This window comes from Taudactylus pleione, unplaced genomic scaffold, assembly GCF_031769625.1.
Source record: "Taudactylus pleione unplaced genomic scaffold, aTauple2 ptg000699l, whole genome shotgun sequence".
NCBI lineage: Eukaryota > Metazoa > Chordata > Amphibia > Anura > Myobatrachidae > Taudactylus > Taudactylus pleione.
Window position 1 is genome coordinate 2,786,877 of NW_028285101.1, and position 25,790 is coordinate 2,812,666.

Consider the following 25,790-nt stretch of genomic DNA (forward strand, 5'->3'; position numbering starts at 1 on the left):
ACATGTTGTTGTTTAGTGCAGTATTGTGTGGAATAAGATGCCAACGCTGGTCATATAATATGTGGCATTATACATATAAGTGCATTACGGTGTGGCATTTTGGGCAAAGGTGGTTGTCCTTCACCCAAAGTGCCTCACAATAATGCACTTATATGTATGATGCCACACATTATATGCCCAGCATTGGCATCTTATTCCACACAATACTGCACTAAACAAAAACATGTCACACAACTAAGATGTGATTCCAAAATACACAAAGCTCCGCCCCTTTTTGGATGCACGCTCCTACGGCGCCCCAAATAGATAGACTTAAAAGTTGAGAGGTATGGCTGTCTGAGGAAGAGACATGTTGGCAGGAACAAGGAGAAGCCATCGATATCTGTGCACTTGCCTCACTGATGCTGCCCCATTGTATTATCAGTCAGGCAGCACGTTGTCAGACAGCGGGAGCTGGCATAGCAGCAACGGGAGCATTGAGGCAACTTTACACAACTTATACACTGGATCCCAGACAAGTAACCTCAGGGACTGGTTTTTATTCCCAATATACCATGGATATTTATACATATTGCACTACTTTTATATTGTATACTGAAAACAAAATAAGGTATCGTGCATGACTTTGGCTTATTAGGCCAATAGATAGCACTTTCCTCTTTACCAACAGTATATTAATTGTCCCACATAAGTTCTGCCATAGTATGTGATCTTCTACATGAGCAGCTTTGAATGTTGTATGATGTATTTTGGCAATTTTCCAGTCTATATATTTAGTGGCCCTATTACATGTTGTTTCTGTTGTATAATTCCTTTGTACCATGTCCTTTGCAGCATTGACAAAATCGCCAAGGTGACCTGTCCTGTGCTCATCATACACGGCACTGATGACGAGATTGTGGGCTTCTCCCATGGACTGGCACTCTACGAACGCTGCCCACAGGCTGTGCGGCCACTCTGGGTGGTAGGAGGAGGGCACAATGACTTAGAGGAATACGAACAATACCTAGAGAGACTCCAGCATTTTATCTCTGAGGAGCTGCCCAATATCTGAAGATCCCTCCGTCCTTCCCCAGTAATATCCAGCATCACAGGTACATGTGATTTCACTGATACACAACTGAAGGCTCTTACTGTAAGCCAGGGTTTCTCACACCAGCCATCAAGTGCCACCAACGGGTCATGTTTTGTGGATTTCTTTAATCTTGCACAGGTGAGTTAATCAATTTTGCTGGGTCATTAATTATTCAGCCTTCTTCCACACATAGAAATCCTTAAAACATGACCTGTTGGGTAAACTTGAGGACTGAGGATCAGAACCACTGCTATAGAGTAATGCAGACGACGCATCTAAAGCCCTAATTCCCCGTTCTTCCTATCCGCAATCCATCGTTGGATTGGGGAAAAACAGCATGTGAAAAATCCCTGACCCCAATCATTTTTCAGTCGGGATCAGTGAATCGAGGATTTCTAACATGATAAATTTTCCCTAATTCCCCGACCCCACCGTTGGACAGAACGGGAAATTGGGGCGATACAGTGCAGATGTATGGACCCCATAACACTGACTTTTTCCTGTGTTATGTTGATATAAGAGAAAATAGCACCAACTTCTATGAGCTGCCTGTGTGAATAAGAGCATCATTTAATCCGTCCCTGAGTGCAGCACTCGGGTCCTGTCACTGAGGGGAAGTTGGCACTCTTGGTGTCACCCCTCGGCAGGCCCACCCTCCGCACCCCCCTTGTGTCGCCACTGTGTATAGTCAGTGACAGGATGGCAGCGTTTTCTTTAGAAACTACTGGATGTGAACATGCTGCTGTCTTTATGACGTTCTGGCATAAAGTACAGCAAAGTGGATCTGACAACCTGTGTATGCATTGTCTGACTAACGCGCCTATTACACTATATAGCTATAATAAAGGGTGATTGCTATAAGTGGGTGCTACTGCTATAGTTAATAAGCCATATAGATCATTCTAAGGCCCCCATTTACTAACGAGTTTTATCACCAAAACGAGTGATAAATTTCACTAACAGTTGACAGTTGGGAGCTGATTGGCTGGATCCCCATTTATCATACACAGTGAAATGTATCACTCGTTTTGGTGATAAAACTCGTTAGTAAATGGGGGCCTAAATTTGCTAAGGAGTAAAGTTGAATTGCTGTAATACAAATGACACTGACTCTGTGCTGCGCTAACAATTACATGGAATATTTAATTAGTATGCCATGTGCCACTATTAGCAACAGCATACCTCCCAACATGACCCTCTCCAGGAGGGACACAATGCTCTGGTCCTGGACTTCCCTGCTAATTTATGATTGGTGGAGGCTCCAGAGGTGGGGCTGCAGCACAGTCCAAAATTCAAATAGGGGAGTCACACCAACTGCCAGTGAGTCCCAGCCAGTGATGTTGGGCAGTGTGTGAAATCACAGTTGGTGAGGCTCCCCTATTTGAATTTTGAACTGTGCTGCAGACCCTCCTCTTACCAGGGAAGTCCAGGACCAGAGCATTGTCTCCCTCCTGGAGAGGGTCATGTTGGGAAGTATGCAACAGTGTATAATATTTGGAAGTGGGTGCAGGTGTGTGCCACCAGCGATTACCTGCAATTAGGGTTCCAAGCGCCGATGGGGAAATGAGGGGCGCAGGGAAGCCATAGTCTTTACATGTATGACAATAATTATAGGGGTGTCATTTATTACATGGTTGCTACATTTATTCTACATATAAACATTATGTACAACAGTTATAGAGGTGCCCAATACATATGTAATCTGGTAATATAACAATGATAGCTGTGTGCAGGGTGCTGAGGCAGCAGCCCTGTAGTGTCTGTGATGTCACCTCCATTGTAGTGTCTGTGATGTCACCTCCATTGTAGTGTCTGTGATGTCACCTCCATTGACACATTACCTCATGTCTACTTGGATATCTCTCAGAGAGAGTAGTGGCTTTGCTGTGTGTGGAGTGGATTTTTTATTAGTGATCTTAGTATTAGTGTAGTTATTAGTGTTAAGTATTTTATTTTGACTTATATTTAGGATTAGTATTATAGTTAGGAGTAGGGTTCATAGTATTATATTATTTATTAGTATTAGTTTTATTGTAGTTATTAGTGTTAAGTATTTTATTTTGACTTACATTTAGGATTAGTTGCTATAGTTTTAGTGTAGTTATTAGTGTTAAGTATTTTATTTTGACTTATATTTAGGATTAGTATTATAGTTAGGATTAGGGTTATATTATCATTAGGAATAGTAGTATTAGATTAGTATTATATTATTATTAGGATTAGTATATTAGGACAGGGACCCACCACCACTGCTCTGCCAGAGGATGAGGAGGATATTCTCAACCCTTTGCGGCAGCATAACCGCCAGATTGGCCTTTCATCCCCCGAAGCCTACGTACACTCTGCGGGAGATTGAGGCCCCTCCATCCCAAGACCTGGCACAGGATGAGCAGGTGGACCCCACAGTTTGCCTACCTCCCCTATGCAGCCTGCACCTGTCAGAGAAGGCTAACTAGCAGTACTCTCAGCAGGAGCTGGATATGATCGATGTGTTCCGCTGCACCACCAAGCGGGGAAACAGCCTGGGCTGCATGTATGTCCGCTGTGCCCCTGGGAGCCGGTACACGCTGCTCTTTTCTCACGTCAATGCCGCTGACCTAGGCCAGATGTGCAGCCGCTACATTGCCCTGGGCTCCAGCATAAAATGCAACATTTTCTCGTATGACTATTCTGGCTATGGTGTAAGCAGTGGCAAGCCGAGTGAGAAGAACATGTATGCGGACATAGAGGCTGCCTGGCACGCCCTGAGGACCCGGTATGTATAGATGGGGTATATGGGTCTCCTCCAGCCCTCACACTGCCTCTGCCTGATGCACTGCGAGTGTTGTATGGGTGAGCAGTATGTATGCGGGGGATATGCTACACTAGAGGCACATGTGTATAGTTACTAGGGGTGTGCACCGGCCACTTTTCGTGTTTTGGATCTGGATCTTTCTTCGTGTTTTGGATCTGGATTGGTTTTGCCAAAATCACCCTTCCGTGTTTTGGGTTCTGGGTTTGGGGTTTTGTGTTGTGGATCTGTATTTTTTAAAAAAAAGAGCATAAAAACAGCTAAAAACACAGAATTTGTGGGTTTTTCTGCTCCTATGCTATTATTAACCTCAATAACCTTCATTTCCACTCATTTCCAGTCTATTCTGAACACCTCACAATATTGTTTTTAGTCCAAAAGGTTGCACCGAGGTAGCTGGATGACTATGCTAAGCGACACGAGTGGGCGGCACAAACACGTGGCCCATCTAGGAGTGATACTGCAGTGGCAGACAGGATGGCAGTTTGAAAAACTAGGCCCCAAACAGTACATACTGCAAAGAAAAAAAAGAGGCGCAAGATGGAATTGTCCTTGGGCCCTCCCACCCACCTCTATGTTGTATAAATAGGACATGCACACTTTAACAAACCAATCATTTCAGCGCCAGGGTCTGCCACAGGACTGTGGCTGAAATGATTGGTTCATTTGGGCCCCCACAAAACAAGCTGGCAATTAATGTGTCCCTGCACAAACTGGCTCTACGGAGGCAAGATGTCGTCCTCATCCACCGATTCCTTGGATAAAACAGGAAAAAGGGATTTAGGTGTCCCTGGACTGCTTACGGTCTTAGCCAAAGTTTCTGAACTTGACAGGAACTTTTTATGAACGCGCTGCAGGTGCCGTATAAGGGAGGATGTTCCTAGGTGGTTAACGTCCCTACCCCTACTTATTTCACCTTTACATATGGTACATATGGCAAGACAGTTGTTGTCCGGATTTGGATAGAAATATTGCCAGACCAAAGAGGTGGAATGTTTGGTCTTCTGCCCAGGCATGACCGTGATGGGCTTTTTCATCCCACGGACAACAACTGTCTCCCCCGGAGCCTGATTTAAACAAACCACATCACCTTCAGAATCCTCCTCGCCAACTTCCTCCTCAGCCCCAGCTACACCAGTATCCTCATCCTGTTGTACTTCAACAGTGACATCTTCAATTTGCATATCAGCAAGTGGACTGTGGGTGCTCCTTTCAGCACTTGCAGGGGGCGTGCAAATGGTGGAAAGAGCCACCTCTTCCCGTCCAGTGCTGGGAAGGTCAGGCATCGCAACCGCCACCACACTTGGACTCTCCTTGGGGATTTGTGATATCTTCTTAGAACGCACAGTTCTTCGCTGTGCTTTTGCCAGCTTAACTCGTTTGATTTTTTTAGCGGGAGGAGGGCTTCCATCGTCATGTGAAGCTGAACCACTAGTCATGAACATAGGGAAAGACCTTAGCCGTTCCTTGCCACTCCGTGTCGTAAATGGCATATTGGCAAGTTTACGTTTCTCTTCAGATGATTTAAATGTTTTTTCAAGGTCATTTTCCTGAACTTTGTCATTTGGGATTGTATGTGCCCTCTACTATGACATTGGGCATCGGCCTTGGCAGACGACGTTGATGGCATGTTATCGTCTATGTCATGACTAGTGGCAGCAGCTTCAGCACTAGGAGGAAGTGATTCTTGATCTTTCCCTATTTTATTTTTATCGGAGAAAGTTTGGTCCTCCATTTATGTTATATTGATATATACGTGCGGCTAAGGCGCACACAAACACAGAAAATAATTTTTTATTTTTGTTGGAGACTAGTGCACTTTGTGGGTTACACCACCCTTTAAGAAATGAGCCAGCCGGCCCTTTACTTATGGGACACAGGCACACGTTTGGAGCTGCTCCTTTGTTGATGCACGTGCAGCCACAGTGCACACAATTCACAAACACAGAAAAAAATGTTTTATTTTGTTTGGAGTGCCCTTTTGGGGTTACAGCACCCTTTAGCGGTCAATCCAGCCGGCCCTTTATTTATGGGACACAGGCACACGCTTGGCACTACTTTGTTGATGCACATGCGGCTACTGTGCACACAATTCACAAACACAGAAAATATTTTTTTATTTGGTTTGGAGTGTACTTTGGGGGTTACAGCACCCTTTAACGGTCAAGCCAGCCGGCCCCTTACTTATGACACAGGCGCACGCTTGCCACTACTTTGTTGATGCACGTGCGGCTACTGCGCACACAATTCACAAACACAGAAAATATATATTTTTTTGGTTGGAGTGTACTTTGGGGGTTACAGCACCCTTTAACGGACAAGCCAGCCGGCCCTTTACTAATGGGACACAGGCGCACGCTTGGCGCTGCTCCTTTGTTGATGCACGTGCGGCCACAGTGCACACAATTCACAAACACAGAAAAAATATTTTTTTTTTTTAGCACTTGGGGGGAGCACCCCTGACGGACAGAGCACCCCTTCAGGACTGGGACACTGCACAGGACTTTGGAGTGGACACAGCCCCTATGGACAACTGACTGCACAACACAGCCCAGCCAGCCCCTATGGACTTTGAAGTAGTGGACACAGCCCCTATGGACAACAACAGCAGCACAGCACAACACTACACTACACTACACAGCCCAGCCAGCCCTAACTCCCACCCTCCCTCTTCACTGTCCACAGCCGAGTGAAAAAATGGCGCCGACGCGGGTACCTTATATAGGATCCAAAACCCGCGAGACCCGGAAGGCGGGATGATGACGTTTTGCCTCGATTTCAGATCCGAGTCAGGCGGGAAAAGTCGAGCCTGACTCGGATCGGCCTCGGATCGGGGGGGGTTCGGATTTCAGAAATCCGAACCTGCTCACCCCTAATAGTTACTACATGGAGTGAGTGTATATGCTGTGTATTGTGTATTTATACATTCCACTTACACATAAAATACTTATATAAATGTAATTGGTGTATTGGGGGTTGCTTATATAGAGACAGTGGGTATATTATTGATGGCATTATAGTGTCTTAGCCAAAGGGTGTAACTACTATAGAAGCAGAGGGTGACATTTTCCTCTGCTCTTCTGCCTAATGTGAAGCGCTATATGTATTGTATTGTAAGAAAATGTTCCATCATTGGGCTCCCCCCTTCTATCTAGCATAGGCAATAAGCAGCCTCACAGCTTATGTAGAACTACACATCCCAGCATGCCCTGCCACAGTTTTGCTATTTGGCCATGCTAAAACTGTTGCAAGGCATGATGGGATTTGTAGTTCAACAACAACTGGAGGGCCGCTTATTGCCCACCCCTAATCTAGCAGCATGAAGGGGTTATGGCTCAAATCCCCAGGATGCCTGTATTTGGTCTGTGAGTGGGTTTTGTGCAGCCCTGGTACAAGGTAAATACAGTCACAATAGGAAATCTATTGCCAGTAACACAATGTGTACAGGCCTGGAACTATACCACAAAATGTACTTTGCTACTTTTCCTGACTATTGTGATAAGATGTTGAGTTCACTTAGGGTTTGACACCATTTATAGGGTCTTCAGACAAATACACAGTACTGGTTTCCTCAGTGAGCAGACATTTGTCATTATGTGAAAAATATGCCCAAAAGTAGCTGTGGCCGGGTTGTGGCTTCTGCCAAGCCCTGTATTACTGGGATGTTTTCCTCTCCTTGTCATATTATTTCACTAGTCATCAGTCTCACAATAATACTATAACTTCTTCCCACCTAATCCCAAGCAGACCCTGCCCCATTCTGTTTTCTGCCTCTGTATGTAAAACATGCTGCTGGCACCCAACGTTTGGGAGTTTTCCTCCCGATGTGAATGGACACACGCTGCCCCCAGCTCCTTAGATGTCCTTGCTTGCTGTAACTAGGTACATGTGTATTAAACTCCCCATCGCCTGATGAGTTTTCTCTCCTAACAGTGCAGGGTAAATCATCAATCATAATCATAATGACAGAGACTTGTATAAGGGGAGAGGAAGGTCAGCTTTATTTGATTTCAAACTAATTAAACTATTTAAATGTATAACTGAATTAACTAATAAAAGAAGAAAGACAGACAAAGCATGGTGGCGCAGAAAGAACGGCCCCACAATGCAACATCACCAACTGCATACTCACATCCATCTTCTAAATGGGAGGCGGGCAGCCAGCCCATTACCACACCCAAGGTATCCACCTCCCACCCCAATGACACGACGTGAGGCCCACCTGGTTAGGTGGTTGCCGCTGACCCCAGTAGGGTAAAAGCAGCCTAAGATAACCGAGGTTCGGATAGAACAGAGGGCACATAAACCCCTAGGCAGGGATGCGTGGGGTTAATAAAGTTACAGTAGGTAGGGGAGTGTTAGTGTTTTATGGTCAGATTGACATTAGGTTAGGATTGGTGGAGTGTTGTGTAAGGGGTGTGGTTAATAGGAGTGTGGGTAGGTCAGCAATGTAATACTGCCTCTTTGAAATCTGATCTGCAAGCTGCACAGTCACAAGGTTGTAATACTCTGGTCTTTGTTTTTGGTATTTTTCCCCCTTTTTCTTCTCATACATGTCTTTCCTGCCTTCATCTTTATCTCTTATTCTTCTTATTCTGATCTATTCTTTCCTGCTTTGCTGTTTCTTTATCCTATACATTCCTCTCTACAGTATACCTTGCCCCTGGCACGCCCATTTTTTCTCCCTGGATTATGCTGCAGATCTGGGTTTCATAGTCACCCCCCCCCCCCCTTCCCTCCTCACTGTGTGAGCTATAACTGCTTGATCTATCTTTAGATGAGCTATTACTGCATGGGCTATCTCTGTGTGAGCTATAACTGCCTGATCTATCTTTAGATGAGCTATTACTGCATGGGCTATCTCTGTGTGAGCTATGTTTATGTGAGCTATTACAGCCCTGTACCCCTCACAGCGTAGCAAGGCATGATTGCTGCCATGGGTTTCCCATTGCCTTCAATTGTAATATAGTTCCAGCTGGTCGCGCTGGTGCTGCCGCTCTGGATTCTGGGTCTATTGCCGGACAGTTGGTGGCAGTGGGGGTGCCCTGACACCCCTACGGTCTCCGCAGTCCTGGGGTGTGGGGGTAAGACTTAGCACCTCGACTGCACCTGCGGCATACATCACACGGGCTCAGCAGTTAAAAAAAAAAAAAAAAAATGTGTGCGGCCTCTCCCTCCTTTTCTTTTATACAAAGCAATAACTATTAGCAGTGCATGAATATTCAGTAATAACAGGCTGAATTATACGCACAGTGTAAGGGAGCTATTAAGTTGGTCCTTTCGGGCATTAGGTATATGGCTATGAATGTGGTAGGTTATGTATCGATAAGCTAACAGAACAGTTTAATATATTAGAAAATGACTTTAGGTAGGCAGCTGTATTCATATCTGAAAGCAGGCAAGAAGCAGTTCTCCAGCGCTCATGTCAGCCGCAGCTCCTGGGCTAGGCTGTGGGAATATGTAATGTACAGGACTGGGAGGTTCCCTCGCTGCTCTGTGTCAGGAGACGGCGGTCTTATGCTCGCTTGTTGTTTGTGTTATTGTGAGGGTTCATTTCATACATAACCCACGACTACAAGGCGTGGCGTATCTCGTTTATCGGCCATATGCCGTTTCCTCAGAAGCTTACCAGCCCACCTCCGCACATCTTTTTATTTGGTCTATTCACAGCGGCTGGTCATTGTCAACAAACCAGTTTTTATTCATCTAGTCATACAAAACAGTTTTATTAATCAATACTATTGGTAGAGCACTTATTTCATACATAAATGCAGTGCATATTTTATACATGTTAAATGCGTTACAGCACATGTTATCATTATTACCAGTTATTATTATTACCAGTTAGTTATGTAGCGCACACATATTCCGCAGCGCTTTACAGAGAATATTTGGCCATTCACATCAGTCCCTGCCACAGTGGAGCTTACAATCTAAGAACCCTACCACAGGCTCACACACATACACACTAGGGTTAATTTATGTTTGGAGCCAATTAACCTACCAGTATGTTTTTAGAGTGTGGGAGGAAACCGGAGTATCTGGAGGAAACCCACGCAAGCACAGGGAGAACATACAAACTCCACACATGTAGGGCCGTAAGCCAGCATGTCAGAAACCACGGTGCCTTTGGCCCTTTGTTCTTCGGTTCTTTCTGCATGGTTCCTTATTAGATTATTGCGTTAAGTTTTTGTAATATGACCTACATTTATTACAGCAAACATTCATGTTATAGTCATGCACATGGTTGACATTCGAAAATTATAAATCAGTACGCACAATGAAGTTATATAAAACATTCATGTTTAGTCATGCACATAGATAAGAAAATAAGTGCGGCAGAGAAGTGTGGATAAGGAAAATATGTATCATGGAGTATTCATCAGTTAATCGATCACAAATGTGTTCTTGCACACTAATACTAACATCACGCTATTACATACTTTCTATTTCATAAATGTACTAAATTACATTACATGGGTATCCCTAAGTTTCATAGAGTTTGGGAGTGTCTTGGGACCCTATGACCACGTAGGGACTTGAAGCGTGTGCCGCTCCCCCTCCCACCATGCACTCAAGTTGGAGTCAGCTTGTGAATGGTATCTTGGGCTCATAGTCTAAAATCAAGTATTAGGAGCCTATCATCTCCTATTCTGTTATTCTTCACTTGTTTACTCTCTTTCTCTGTTATAAAATGTTTGGACCACCCTTTTGGTCATAAGTGTGCATGCATACGAACACCACGTGTCAGTGCGTAATTTTTCTTTTGCCCATATGATTTACCCTTATACTTTCTGTAGTTGAATTGTATTAATCCCTGTACAGTAATTTATGCTCTTTACATGTAGCCGGTGCTCGTGCATGCATAGGACCACTTCGTTCTGGTATAATTTTTCTTTTGTCCGTATAATTTTCCCTTATACTTTAGTTTATTGCATTTTATTCACGTAGGATTTTCTGGCCCTTTCCCTATAGCCGGCGTCTGCGGTTGGTTTTTCTTACCCATGAGTGGGTGCTTTTCCATACCGTTTTAATTTGAGAGCTTTGTCTAATACATTGTGAAGTCATACATAAGGTACATTTATGCGATAACTGCTGGTGTGATTTCAATTATCCCCTCAGTGGTCCAGTTCCTCCTCAGACTCAGTATCTGGCCTTTGGGAATATTTGTTTTATACTTTACTTTTTGGTGTTGAAAATGTTTTATATGCCAAATATGGTTCATATGATTATGCGAGCTACACATTTTTGCATGGTAGTCTCATCCCTATTCCAATTGAGACCTATACATATATATTTATTTTATATACAGATACAGGTTCGAACCGAGTCCACCCCCACATGCAACGCTCTTCAAAATACACCATATCTTATACACGCACACCCCCCCCCCCCCTTTTATTTTACAAATACATGTTCATAGGATTTAGGTGAGCTACACATTGCATCTGATCCCCATTTATATATACCTAATCATATATTTTTATATATAAATCTTACATAGGGAAACAGGTTTGACCCGAGTCCACCACCCCCACATACAACGTTCTTCTAAGCACACCATATCTTATACACAGCCCTATGTAATAATGGGGCACGCCCCTGGCTTGGGTTTCCCCGGGCTGTGGGTTGTGGTCTCCTAATGGCTTAGAGAAGCTCGGTCAGTGTTTATGTGGGGTTGTCTATATCGGGGAATACTACATCCCTGGATTCAGGAGCCATCGCTGTGTTGCTTGTGTCAGTGGGGGTGTTTTTGAGGCCCCTGCTGTCATAACAGTCGGAGGCTCTGTTTACAACAAGGGTTTGCATTGTTTGCTCCCCCAGCATCCGATATGTCGGCGTGCTGAGTCCACTAATTAAGCAGCAAGGTATGATTTGAGGCTGTTGTTCCTTGTGCTCGTTTGCTCTTTACACTGCTGCGCCTGCGCATACGGTTCATTGCCTAATGCAAAGGACCCTGAATTTCGATACTGCCCATGTTTTTCTTTTGTTTCAGACATCGATGTGGCCGGATCCCCTCCTACCACCACCACAGGGATCGATATTGTCGCTTCTGTGGTTGCCAGGAATGGAGTCATCAGTGCAAATGATACCCTGTTCAATTCTCAAGCCGCCATGGAGAGTTTTTGCATGTCGGTCCTTGGCTCCTCAGTCCTATGATTGCCTATCAGACTTTGTGGCAGAATTGAGAGTCTTTCTGGCAGTCTCAGCTCGGCAGGAGATACAGGCTCTATGATGATGGAAGTCCTATTCCTATATTCATGTGGACTAATGATGTGTAATGTTTGTTGTGGACTTGAGTGCTCCGGCCAACTTGCCACCTTTCCGGTGGGGGTCTCGAGGGATTTGCCCTATTTTTTGCCCTGCTTAGGACAACGTTTGGCTAATGCTATAGTTTAACTTCGTGTAAACAAATAACAAAAATATGAGAATGACATTACTAAGCAATATAAAAAGATCCAGCAGGTTTTTTGTAGGTTTTTACCTCGGGTCAAGTCCTCCTTCCCCCCCTTTCCCTCCCCCATCACCTTCCTCTGCAAAATGTCATTATCACCATACTCATGTATGTTTCATGTATTGCAGGTGGTTTACAGGATTACAGCTCATTTTGTTTATCGGACACTTGTATATATTTTGGGCGGGTCAATCCCGCTTGGCTAGTATGGGTTGGGAGGCATTAGTGCCCTGTATGGATGTCAGCGGAGGACTTTGGTTCTCCTTTGGTCTTGGCAATTCACCTGGGAGGGAATGATTTGTGCCGGCAGATGTCGCATTACTTGCGGCGCACTATTTGTCATAATTTGGGTGGGTTGCCTGGCTTTGGCCAGATGTCGTGATAATTTTGTCTGATATTGTGCTAGCCTTTCCTGGTGATGTAGGTGCATGGTTGGGGGGTATATTTGTGGAGCATCACCCTTTAATGGGGTACAAGATGCCTAGCAGGGACAAATTTCATTCATAGAGTGTTTTTTTGTTCGGTGTTGGGAGGTTTTAGAGTGTAGGTTGTATGGTGGCGGGCATGTTCCATCATTGGGAACTTGCGTGGCGGGAAAGAACGGCAGTATCTATAAAGCGTCCACCTTGCTGCAGTATGAGCGGTGCGCCTCCTTTAATGCACTGGTTAGGCTGATTTTACCCTACTGGGGTCAGCGGCACCTCTCGTCGGAGAGGGCTAAAATAGTGCATTGGGATGGGGCTGGATACCGTCTCACTTGCCAGAGAGGGATATCGGCCCTTGCAAGTTTTATATCACTATTACACTTGAATTGGGATTTGGCCCGTTCAGTGAGTGTTTTACATCCTTGCATAAGTCAAGTGTGGGGCGTCAGATTACTGGCCGTTCTTTCTTATGCCACCATACTCTGATTGTAAAATAAATAAAGCTGACCATATATTTTTGATCGCATATATACTTGGTCTGTCTCTTTATTTTATTTAAGCTTGGTTTAATAACTTTGTGGTTGCAACCATTATCTGCCGATAGGGAGTTTAAGCCATGTATTGGAAGGGAGAACACCTCAAGCTCCAAAGACAGATGGCGACTGCTACCGTTCTTTCCCACCAACAGTGGTTCCCAGCTAAGAACCGCACCGCCACCCTAATCTACAGCACCTTGACTTCTTCCAACTAACTCCTCAATAACTCCATTCCAATGCACCATCCATCCTTTAAAGAGGACATCACAGCCGACCAGAGAAATTTCTATAAAATGGCTGCCAAGCAGCTACTCTGAAATAGCACTGACCCATCCTCTGCCAATCCTATAGGCTAACCAAACCTAACTCCACCCCACAACACTACCTCACTAAACAACTAGACCCTTCTTGTCCAGAGGCCGACACCCACAGGCTCGGGTGTGTAATGAACTCCTTGCATATGAAATGCACTTCGTCCTACAACCTATGTAGTCTTGTATTGTTCCACACATATACTGTGTATCACTGGCAGGTTCTTATTAGTGACCCATTCACTTATCTAGTTCATATATAAAGCCTTTATATAGTAGTATCTTGTAAGGAACTACATTAGAAGTGATGCAATTAGATTGTTCTACATTATCTGCTTTATCTGTACAGATATGGAGTCCCTGCAGAAAATATTATCCTGTATGGGCAGAGTATTGGGACTGTAGCTGCAGTTGACCTGGCCACCCGCTACAAATGTGCAGCAGTAATATTACACTCCCCGCTCATGTCAGGGGTGCGAGTTGCCTTTCCCAACATACGGAGGACCTACTGTTGGGATCCCTTCCCCAGGTAAGACAATGCTGTGTGTTTATCCTAAGCTGTGGGTTACCTCTGGAGTATAGTATGTGCTGGAAACCAGCACTGCAGGGGGCAGCTCACGTATAACTGAATCAGCCATGAAGTATGCTTTGTCAGACAGATACCAGCTGTGTAGGCCCAATCTGTCTGTATGCATTGAAATATTTCTTGCCACTATCCAAGGATAAGTGCGACATCTCATAGTAGTAATCAGGATTTCCATTCTAGTCCAGTGAGAAATTTGTTTTCCATTTACAGGATAATTCTCTAGCTAAAACCTCATCCCCAGAGCTTACTTTCTGGGGGCTGTCACCCTGTTTCTCCTGCCAGTCACCTAACACCCTGCATCTACCCCTCTCGCTGCTGCATGCTTTTATTGGTGAGCAATGTGCTACCTGTCCATATCTTCCAACTGTCCCGCATCCATGGGACAGTCCCATTTTTCTGGGACTATCTTGCTGTCCTACCTGTGGGCTGCAGTGGGTGGGAAGTTGGGGAGAGCAGAAATCACTGCTCCAGGCAAGATGAGGTAGAATAGATGCTGTGCATATGCACATGGCATCTATGCACTAATGTAGGGAGATCCTGGGGGTTGCCAAGCATCTTGGAGAGTGCTGGGCACCCCCCCATAGTGACACCAGTGGGGGTGCAGCGAGGCTCTGCCCCATTTCATTGCAGTTCTTCCCCTTTACACAAAGCTCCGCCCCTTTTTGGATGCTTGCTCCTACGGCGTCCCAAATATCCTAAATAGATCGACTTAAAAGTTGGGAGGTATGTCTGTCTGAGGAAGAGACCTTTTGGCAGGAACAAGGAGAAGCCATCGATATCTGTGCACTTGCCTCACTGATGCTGCCCCATTGTATTATCAGACAGGCAGCACGTTGTCAGACAGCGGGAGCTGGCGTAGCAGCAACGGGCGCATTGAGGCAACTTTACACAACTTATACACTGGATCCCAGACAAGTAAATTCAGGGACTGGGTTTTATTCCCAATATACCATGGCTATTTATACATAGGAAATATTGCACTACTTTTATATTGTATACTGAAAACAAAATAAGGTATTGTGCATGACTTTGGCTTATTAGTAGGGGTGTGCACCGGCCACTTTTCGTGTTTTGGTTTTGGATCTGGATCTTTCTTCGTGTTTTGGATCTGGATTGGTTTTGCCATAACCACCCTTCCGTGTTTTGGGTTCTGGGTTTTGTGTTTTGGATCTGTATTTTTTTTTTAAAAAGCATAAAAACAGCTAAAATCACAGAATTTGTTGGTTTCTCTGCTCCTATGCTATTATTAACCTCAATAACCTTAATTTCCACTCATTTCCAGTCTATTCTGAACACCTCACACCTCACAATAGTGTTTTCATGTCCAAAAGGTTGCACCGAGGTAGCTGGATGACTATGCTAAGCGACACGAGTGGGCGGCACAAACACGTGACCCATCTAGGAGTGACACTGCAGTGGCAGACAGGATGGCAGTTAGAAAAACTAGGCCCCAAACTGTACATAATGCAAAGAAAAAAAAGAAGTGCAAGATGGAATTGTCCTTGGGCCCTCCCACCCACCCTTATGTTGTATAAACAGGACATGCACACTTTAACAAATCAATCATTTCAGCGCCAGGGTCTGCCACACAACTGTGGCTGAAATGATTGGTTCGTTTGGGCCCCCACAAAACAAGCTGGCAATTAATGTGTCCCTGCACAAACTGGCTCTACGGAGGCAAGATGTCATCCTCATCCTCCTCATCCACCGATTCCTCACCCTCTTCAGTGTGTACATCCTCATCCTCACAAAGTATTAACTCGTCCCCACTTGAATCCACCACCACAGGTCCCTCTGTACCTTCTGGAGGCTGGTCTCCCTGGAAGAGCTGATAATTCATTTTGATGAACATCATCTTCTCCACATTCTGTGGAAGCAACCTCCTACGCCTTTCGCTGACAAGGTTCCCGGCTGCACTAAACACTCTTTCGGAGTGCACACTGGAGGGGGGGCAACTCAGGTAAAATAGAGCCAGCTTGTACAGGGGCCTCCAAATTGCCTCTTTTTCCTGCCAGTACAGGTATGGACTGTCTGACATGCCTACTTGGATGCTGTCACCGATGTAATCCTCCACCATTCTGTCAGTGGTGACAGTATCATATGCAGTGACAGTAGACATGTCAGAAATTGTTGCCAGGTCCTTCAGTCCGGACCAGATGCCCAAACTTGGTCCTGCCTGCCCTGCATCACCGCCAGCGGGTTGCTTAGGATACCTAAGTTTTTTCCTGGCAGCCCCAGTTGCGGGAGAAAATGAAGAAGGAGCCGTTGACGTGTCACGTTCCGCTTCAGCTGACAGTGTGTTCACCAGCAGGTCTTTGCACCTCTGCAGGCTTGTGTCGGCCGGAAAGAGAGACACCACATAGGCTTTAAACCTAGGATCAAGCACGGTGGCCAAAATGTAGTGGTCTGATTTCAACAGATTGACCACCCTGGAATCCTGGCAAAGCGAATGAAGGGCTTCATCCACAAGTCCCACATGCCGAGCGGAATCGCTCCGTCTTAGCTCCTCCTTCACTTTCTCCAGCTGCTTCTGCAAAAGCCTGATGAGGGGAATGACCTGACTCAAGCTGGCTGTGTCTGAACTGACTTCATGTGTGGCAAGTTCGAAGGGCTGGAGAACCTTGCACAACACGGAAATCATTCTCCACTGCGCTTGAGTCAGGTGCATACCCCCTCCTTTGCCTATGTCATAGGTGGATGTATAGGCTTGTATGGCCTTTTGCTGCTCCTCCATCCTCTGAAGCATATAGAGGGTTGAGTTCCACCGCGTCACAACCTCTTGCTTCAGGTGATGGCGGGGCAGGTTCAAGAGTGTTTGCTGGCGCTCCAGTCTTCGGCACGCAGTCGCTAAATGGCGAAAGTGGCCAGAAATTTTTCGGGCCACCCAAAGCGTCTCCTGCACGCCCCTGTCGCTTTTCAGAAAATTCTGCACCACCAAGTTTATTGTGTGAGCAAAACATGGGACGTGCTGGAATTTGCCCAGATGTAATGCCCGCACAATATTGGTGGCGTTGTCAGATATCACAAATCCCCAGGAGAGTCTAAGTGGGGTAAGCCACTGGGCGATGATTTCCCTCAGTTTCTCTAAGAGGTTGTCGGCGGTGTGCCTCTTACTGAAACCGGTGATACACAGCGTAGCCTGCCTTGTAACGAGCTGGCGTTTCTGAGATGCTGCTACTGGTGACGCTGTTGCTGCGTAAGGTGATACATCTACCCAGTGGGCTGTCACAGTCATATAGTCCTTAGTCTGCCCTGTTCCACTTGTCCACATGTCCGTGGTTAAGTGGACATTGTGTACAACGGCATTTTTCAGGACACTGAGGACACTTTTTCTGACGTTTCTGTACAGTCTCGGTATCGCCTGCCTAGTGAAGTGGAATCTAGATGGGATTTGGAACCGGGGACACACTACCTCCATCAATTGTCTAAATCCCACTGCACTAATGGTGGATACCGGACGCACGTCTAACACCAACATAGCAGTCAAGGCCTCAGTTATACGTTTTGCTTCAGGATGACTGCTGTCGTATTTCATCCTCCTCGCTAAGGACTGTTGGAGGGTCAATTGTTTAGTAAAAGTAGTGGTGTTCCTACTTCCTCTCTGGGATGATGAACGACTCCCAGCAACAGCAGCAGCGGCAGCAGTAGGCGTAGCAATGCAGGATCCTCCAGAGGAATCCCGGATAGGAGAGTCAGTCATGCCAGTGACATGGCCTGCAGGACTACTTCCGATCCTGACTAAGGAGGAAATTGACGAGGAGGGAGTTGACGGTGTGGTTTGCAGGCGCTTGGATACAACAGGACAACGGGATTTAGGTGTCCCTGGACTGCTTACGGTCTTAGCCAAAGTTTCTGAACTTGACAGTAACTTTTTATGAACGCGCTGCAGGTGCCGTATAAGGGAGGATGTTCCTAGGTGGTTGACGTCCCTACCCCTACTTATTTCACCTTTACATATGGTACATATGGCAAGACAGTTGTTGTCCGGATTTGGATAGAAATATTGCCAGACCAAAGAGGTGGAATGTTTGGTCTTCTGCCCAGGCATGACCGTGATGGGCTTTTTCATCCCACGGACAACAACTGTCTCCCCCGGAGCCTGATTTAAACAAACCACATCACCATCAGAATCCTCCTCGCCAACTTCCTCCTCAGCGCCAGCTACACCAGTATCCTCATCCTGTTGTACTTCAACAGTGACATCTTCAATTTGCATATCAGCAAGTGGACTGTGGGTGCTCCTTTCAGCACTTGCAGGGGGCGTGCAAATGGTGGAAAGAGCCACCTCTTCCCGTCCAGTGCTGGGAAGGTCAGGCATCGCAACCACCACCACACTTGGACTCTCCTTGGGGATTTGTGATATCTTCTTAGAAAGCACAGTTCTTCGCTGTGCTTTTGCCAGCTTAACTCTTTTGATTTTTTTAGTGGGAGGAGGGCTTCCATCGTCATGTGAAGCTGAACCACTAGTCATGAACATACTAGGGATCGACCTTAGCCGTTCCTTGCCACTCCGTGTCGTAAATGGCATATTGGCAAGTTTACGTTTCTCTTCAGCTGATTTAAATGTCTTTTTCAAGGTCATTTTCCTGAACTTTGCCATTTGGGATTGTATGTGCCCTCTACTATGACATTGGGCATCGGCCTTGGCAGACGACGTTGATGGCATGTTATCGTCTATGTCATGACTAGTGGCAGCAGCTTCAGCACTAGGAGGAAGTGGTTCTTGATCTTTCTCTATTTTATTTTTATCGGAGAAAGTTTGGTCCTCCATTTATGTTATATCGATTTGATATATACGTGCGGCTAAACACAGAAAATAATTTTTTTTTTGGTTTGGACTGGAGTGTACTTTGTGGGTTACAGCACCCTTTAACGGTCAAGCCAGCCGGCCCTTTACTTATGACACAGGCGCACGCTTGGCACTACTTTGTTGATGCACGTGCGGCTACTGCGCACACAATTCACAAACACAGAAAATAATTTTTTTTTGGTTTGGACTGGAGTGTACTTTCGGGGGTTACAGCACCCTTTAACGGTCAAGCCAGCCGGCCCTTTACTTATGACACAGGCGCACGCTTGGCACTACTTTGTTGATGCACGTGCGGCTACTGCGCACACAATTCACAAACACAGAAATTAATTTTTTTTTGGTTTGGACTGGAGTGTACTTTCGGGGGTTACAGCACCCTTTAACGGTCAAGCCAGCCGGCCCTTTACTTATGACACAGGCGCACGCTTGGCACTACTTTGTTGATGCACGTGCGGCTACTGCGCACACAATTCACAAACACAGAAAATAATTTTTTTTTGGTTTGGACTGGAGTGTACTTTCGGGGGTTACAGCACCCTTTAACGGTCAAGCCAGCCGGCCCTTTACTTATGACACAGGCGCACGCTTGGCACTACTTTGTTGATGCACGTGCGGCTACTGCGCACACAATTCACAAACACAGAAAATAATTTTTTTTTGGTTTGGACTGGAGTGTACTTTCGGGGGTTACAGCACCCTTAACGGTCAAGCCAGCCGGCCCTTTACTTATGACACAGGCGCACGCTTGGCACTACTTTGTTGATGCACGTGCGGCTACTGCGCACACAATTCACAAACACAGAAAATAAATTTTTTTTGGTTTGGACTGGAGTGTACTTTCGGGGGTTACAGCACCCTTTAACGGTCAAGCCAGCCGGCCCTTTACTTATGACACAGGCGCACGCTTGGCACTACTTTGTTGATGCACGTGCGGCTACTGCGCACACAATTCACAAACACAGAAAATAATTTTTTTTTGGTTTGGACTGGAGTGTACTTTCGGGGGTTACAGCACCCTTTAACGGTCAAGCCAGCCGGCCCTTTACTTATGACACAGGCGCACGCTTGGCACTACTTTGTTGATGCACGTGCGGCTACTGCGCACACAATTCACAAACACAGAAAATAATTTTTTTTTGGTTTGGACTGGAGTGTACTTTCGGGGGTTACAGCACCCTTAACGGTCAAGCCAGCCGGCCCTTTACTTATGACACAGGCGCACGCTTGGCACTACTTTGTTGATGCACGTGCGGCTACTGCGCACACAATTCACAAACACAGAAAATAATTTTTTTTTGGTTTGGACTGGAGTGTACTTTCGGGGGTTACAGCACCCTTTAACGGTCAAGCCAGCCGGCCCTATACTTATGACACAGGCGCACGCTTGGCACTACTTTGTTGATGCACGTGCGGCTACTGCGCACACAATTCACAAACACAGAAAATAATTTTTTTTTGGTTTGGACTGGAGTGTACTTTCGGGGGTTACAGCACCCTTTAACGGTCAAGCCAGCCGGCCCTTTACTTATGACACAGGCGCACGCTTGGCACTACTTTGTTGATGCACGTGCGGCTACTGCGCACACAATTCACAAACACAGAAAATAATTTTTTTTTGGTTTGGACTGGAGTGTACTTTCGGGGGTTACAGCACCCTTTAACGGTCAAGCCAGCCGGCCCTTTACTTATGACACAGGCGCACGCTTGGCACTACTTTGTTGATGCACGTGCGGCTACTGCGCACACAATTCACAAACACAGAAAATAATTTTTTTTTGGTTTGGACTGGAGTGTACTTTCGGGGGTTACAGCACCCTTTAACGGTCAAGCCAGCCGGCCCTTTACTTATGACACAGGCGCACGCTTGTCACTACTTTGTTGATGCACGTGCGGCTACTGCGCACACAATTCACAAACACAGAAAATAATTTTTTTTTTGGTTTGGACTGGAGTGTACTTTGGGGGTTACAGCACCCTTTAACGGTCAAGCCAGCCGGCCCTTTACTTATGACACAGGCGCACGCTTGGCACTACTTTGTTGATGCACGTGCGGCTACTGCGCACACAATTCACAAACACAGAAAATAATTTTTTTTTTGGTTTGGACTGGAGTGTACTTTCGGGGGTTACAGCACCCTTAACGGTCAAGCCAGCCGGCCCTTTACTTATGACACAGGTGCACGCTTGGCACTACTTTGTTGATGCACGTGCGGCTACTGCGCACACAATTCACAAACACAGAAAATATTTTTTTTTTTGGTTTGGACTGGAGTGTACTTTCGGGGGTTACAGCACCCTTAACGGTCAAGCCAGCCGGCCCTTTACTTATGACACAGGCGCACGCTTGGCACTACTTTGTTGATGCACGTGCGGCTACTGCGCACACAATTCACAAACACAGAAAATAATTTTTTTTTTGGTTTGGACTGGAGTGTACTTTCGGGGGTTACAGCACCCTTAACGGTCAAGCCAGCCGGCCCTTTACTTATGACACAGGCGCACGCTTGGCACTACTTTGTTGATGCACGTGCGGCTACTGCGCACACAATTCACAAACACAGAAAATAATTTTTTTTTGGTTTGGACTGGAGTGTACTTTCGGGGGTTACAGCACCCTTTAACGGTCAAGCCAGCCGGCCCTTTACTTATGACACAGGCGCACGCTTGGCACTACTTTGTTGATGCACGTGCGGCTACTGCACACACAATTCACAAACACAGAAAATATATTATTTTTTTAGCACTTGGGGGGAGCACCCCTGATGGACAGAGCACCCCCTGGACAACACTACAGCACTCCTTTAGGACTGGGACACTGCACAGGACTTTGGAGTGGACACAGCCCCTATGGAGAACTGACTGCACAACACAGTCCAGCCAGCCCCTATGGACTTTGAAGTAGTGGACACAGCCCCTATTAACAACAGCAGCACAGCACAACACAGCCAGCCCCTATGGACTTTGAAGTAGTGGACAACAGCAGCACTACACTACACTACACTACACTACACAGCCCTAACTCCCACCCTCCCTCTTCACTGTCCACAGCCGAGTGAGAAAATGGCGCCGACGCGGGTACCTTATATAGGATCCAAAACCCGCGAGACTCGGAAGGCGGGATGATGACGTTTTGCCTCGATTTCAGATCCGAGTCAGGCGGGAAAAGTCGAGCCTGACTCGGATCGGACTCGGATCGGGGGGGCTCGGGGGGGTTCGGATTTCAGAAATCCGAACCCGCTCACCCCTACTTATTAGGCCAATAGATAGCACTTTCCTCTTTACCAACAGTACATTAATTGTCCCACATAAGTTCTGCCATAGTATGTGATCTTCTACATGAGCAGCTTTGAATGTTATATGATGTATTTTGGCAATTTTCCAGTCTATATATTTAGAGGTCCTATTACATGTTGTTTCTGTTGTATAATTCCTTTGTACCATGTCCTTTGCAGCATTGACAAAATCGCCAAGGTGACCTGTCCTGTGCTCATCATACACGGCACTGATGACGAGATTGTGGGCTTCTCCCATGGACTGGCACTCTACGAACGCTGCCCACAGGCTGTGCGGCCACTCTGGGTGGTAGGAGGAGGGCACAATGACTTAGAGGAATACGAACAATACCTAGAGAGACTCCAGCATTTTATCTCTGAGGAGCTGCCCAATATCTGAAGATCCCTCCGTCCTTCCCCAGTAATATCCAGCATCACAGGTACATGTGATTTCACTGATACACAACTGAAGGCTCTTACTGTAAGCCAGGGTTTCTCACCCCAGCTATCAAGTACCACCAGAGGGGCATGTTTTGTGGATTTCTTTAATCTTGCACAGGTGAGTTAATCTATTTTGCTGGGTCATTAATTATCCAACCTGCTTCCACCCAGAGAATTCCTTAAAACATGACCTGTTGGGTAAACTTGAGGACTGAGGATCAGAACCACTGCTATAGAGTAATGCAGACGACACATCTACAGCCCTAATTCCCCGTTCTTCCTATCCGCAATCCATCGTTGGATTGGGGAAAAACAGCATGTGAAAAATCCCCGACCCCAATAATTTTTCAGTCGGGATCAGTGAATCAAGGATTTCTAACATGATAAATTTTCCCTAATTCCCCGACCCCACCGTTGGACAGAACGGGAAATTGGGGCGATACATTGCAGATGTATGGACCCCATAACACTGACTTTTTCCTGTGTTATGTTGATATAAGAGAAGATAGCACCAACTTCTATGAACTGCCTGCCTGTGGCTCCGTAGTGGCCTAAGGAGAGAGGACAAGTGACATAGGACTATGGGCAGGATGCAGCAATGGGAGAAATTTGAAAATACGGGTTTGACCGCATTTGTCATATGCACCAAGCCTAGAAATGCGATGCTGTCCAGGGCTTGGATGCAGTGGGTAATAGATACTGTCTGTAGCCTATGGCCATGTGCATTTGGATAAATCAATCTTGCAATTGGTGCCCAACTAGATTTACATTATTTTCCTTATGTGACTTAGAATGGTGATGCACACATGTCAACGTGGTGTTTTATGGCCACGTGCATAGTGTTATTGGTTCACAGAAAAGATTACACTTGGGTTTTGCTTTGCTAATAAATCATCTTTATGTTTTATTTTTTGTTAAGTGATATCTGCTAAAAGTATAAGAGAAATTGGGTAATGGCATATTAAACGGTTATAAAAACCTTTTATTCCATTCTGTTCAGAAATCTTGTGACAACCACCATCTAGTGGCGAGAACATCACCAACATGCTGAACCAGGGTGACACGATCAGGCAGCAGTCAGACCCCTCGGCTAAGGACTAGGCTGACCCAAGGCACGATCCAGCTAGAGAGTTACTGTGAATAGCAGACATCACGTCCCACTGCTTTAGATGTGAGTATGTTCATATCTTTCTCCACCTAGAGGGCACTGTGTGATATAATGCTAAACTGAGGGCTCTTTGTGGTATAATGCCAACTAAGGGCAGTCTGTGGTATAATGCCTACTGATGGCAATGAGAGGGATAATCTAAAACTGAGGGCCAAGTGTGGTAAAGTTTTACTGAAGGCCCAGGGAGGCATAATGTCTACTGAGTGCCCAGGGAGGCATAATGTGTACTGAGGGCCCAGGGAGACATAATGTGTACTGAGTGCCCAGGGAGGTATAATGTGTAATAAGGGCCCAGGGAGACATAATGTGTACTGAGGGCCCAGGGAGGTATAGAGTTTAGTGAGGGTCCAGTGTGGTATAATGTCTAGTGAGGACCCAGGGAGGTATAATGTCTAGTGAGGGCCCAGGGTGGTATAATGTGTAATGAGGACCCAGGGAGACATAATGTCTACTGAGGGCACAGGGAGGTATAGAGTTTAGTGAGGGTCCAGTTAGGTATAATGTCTAGTGAGGGCCCAGTTAGGTATAATGTCTAGTGAGGGCCCAGTTAGGTATAATGTCTAGTGAGGGCCCAGTTAGGTATCATGTCTAGTGAGGGCCCAGGGAGGTATAATGTCTAGTGGGGGTCCAGGGTGGTATAATGTGTACTGTGGGCCCAGGGAGACATAATGTCTACTGAGGGTCCAGGGAGGTAAAATGTATACTGTGGGCCCAGGGAGACATAATGTCTACTGAGGGCCCAGGGAGGTATAGAGTTTAGTGAGGGTAGAGTGTGGTATAATGTCTACTGAGGGCCCAGTTAGGTATAATGTCTAGTGAGGGCCCAGGGAGGTATAATGTCTAGTGAGGGTCCAGGGTGGTATAATGTGTAATGAGTGCCCAGAGTGGAATAATGTGTACTGAGGGTCCAGGGAGACACAGGACCTCATTCAGAGTCGGTCGTTGCGGCCGCACGGTCGTACGCCACCGATGTTCGCTGAACTGCGCATGCGTAAAGTTCGCAATGCGCATGCGCAAACTTGCTGTTACGATCTGAAATTTTTCTCTCCTTGAACACAGCCAGGTCGGTAGTTTGAGTGACAGATTGAGGCGTTTGTGGGTGGTAACGGGAAGGTGCTTGAAAACGGGGGAGTGGAGATCCGAACGCAGTCGTGCCTAATTATGCGAACGGCGTTTTATGGGAGTGCATACGGTTTATGGGAGTGCATAATTAACAAAGTAGCGTCATGGCACATGTGACATGGGAGGTTTTTACATTGACATGATCGTAGAACTTAAGAGAGGGTATGGTCAACCTTAAGCTTTACGACCAGTTCCGATGGTTCTCGATGGTCTCGATTAATCCTTATATGCCCGGAGATGACGTGTATTGCATACGAGAAGGGGGCATATTTTTTGTCTTCCGGCCGCTTCCTCCCCTTGGTCGGCCAGCTAACGATCTGAACTTAGGGACGCAACTTGCGAGGGAATCATTTGCATATCCAGACCCTTTTCCCATAAGACCATGCAGCCGCAACGACCGAGTCTGAATGAGGTCCATAATGTCTACTGAGGGCCCAGGGAGGTATAATGTCTACTGAGGGCCCAGGGAGGTATAGAGTTTAGTGAGGGTCCAGTGTGGTATAATGTCTAGTGAGGGCCCAGTTAGGTATAATGTCTAGTGAGGGCCCAGTTAGGTATAATGTCTAGTGAGGGCCCAGGGAGGTATAATGTCTAGTGAGGGTCCAGGGTGGTATAATGTGTACTGAGGGCCCAGGGAGACATAATGTCCACTGAGGGCCCAGGGAGGTATAATGTCTACTGAGAGCCCAGGGAGGTATAATGTTTAGCAGGGGCGTATCTACCCATTGGCCAGGATGGCACTCGCCAGGGGTGCCGACCAAAGAGGGGGCGCCGTCCGGCAGTGCCACCAGCAGCCAA

At 46.2% G+C, this 25,790-nt stretch overlaps 1 pseudogene; it reads left to right on the forward strand.

Moving 5' to 3' along the window:
• Positions 1–3,339: 3,339 nt before the first annotated feature.
• LOC148477702 (alpha/beta hydrolase domain-containing protein 17C-like) lies at positions 3,340–22,687 on the forward strand (annotated as a pseudogene).
• The last annotated feature ends 3,103 nt before the right edge of the window (positions 22,688–25,790 follow it).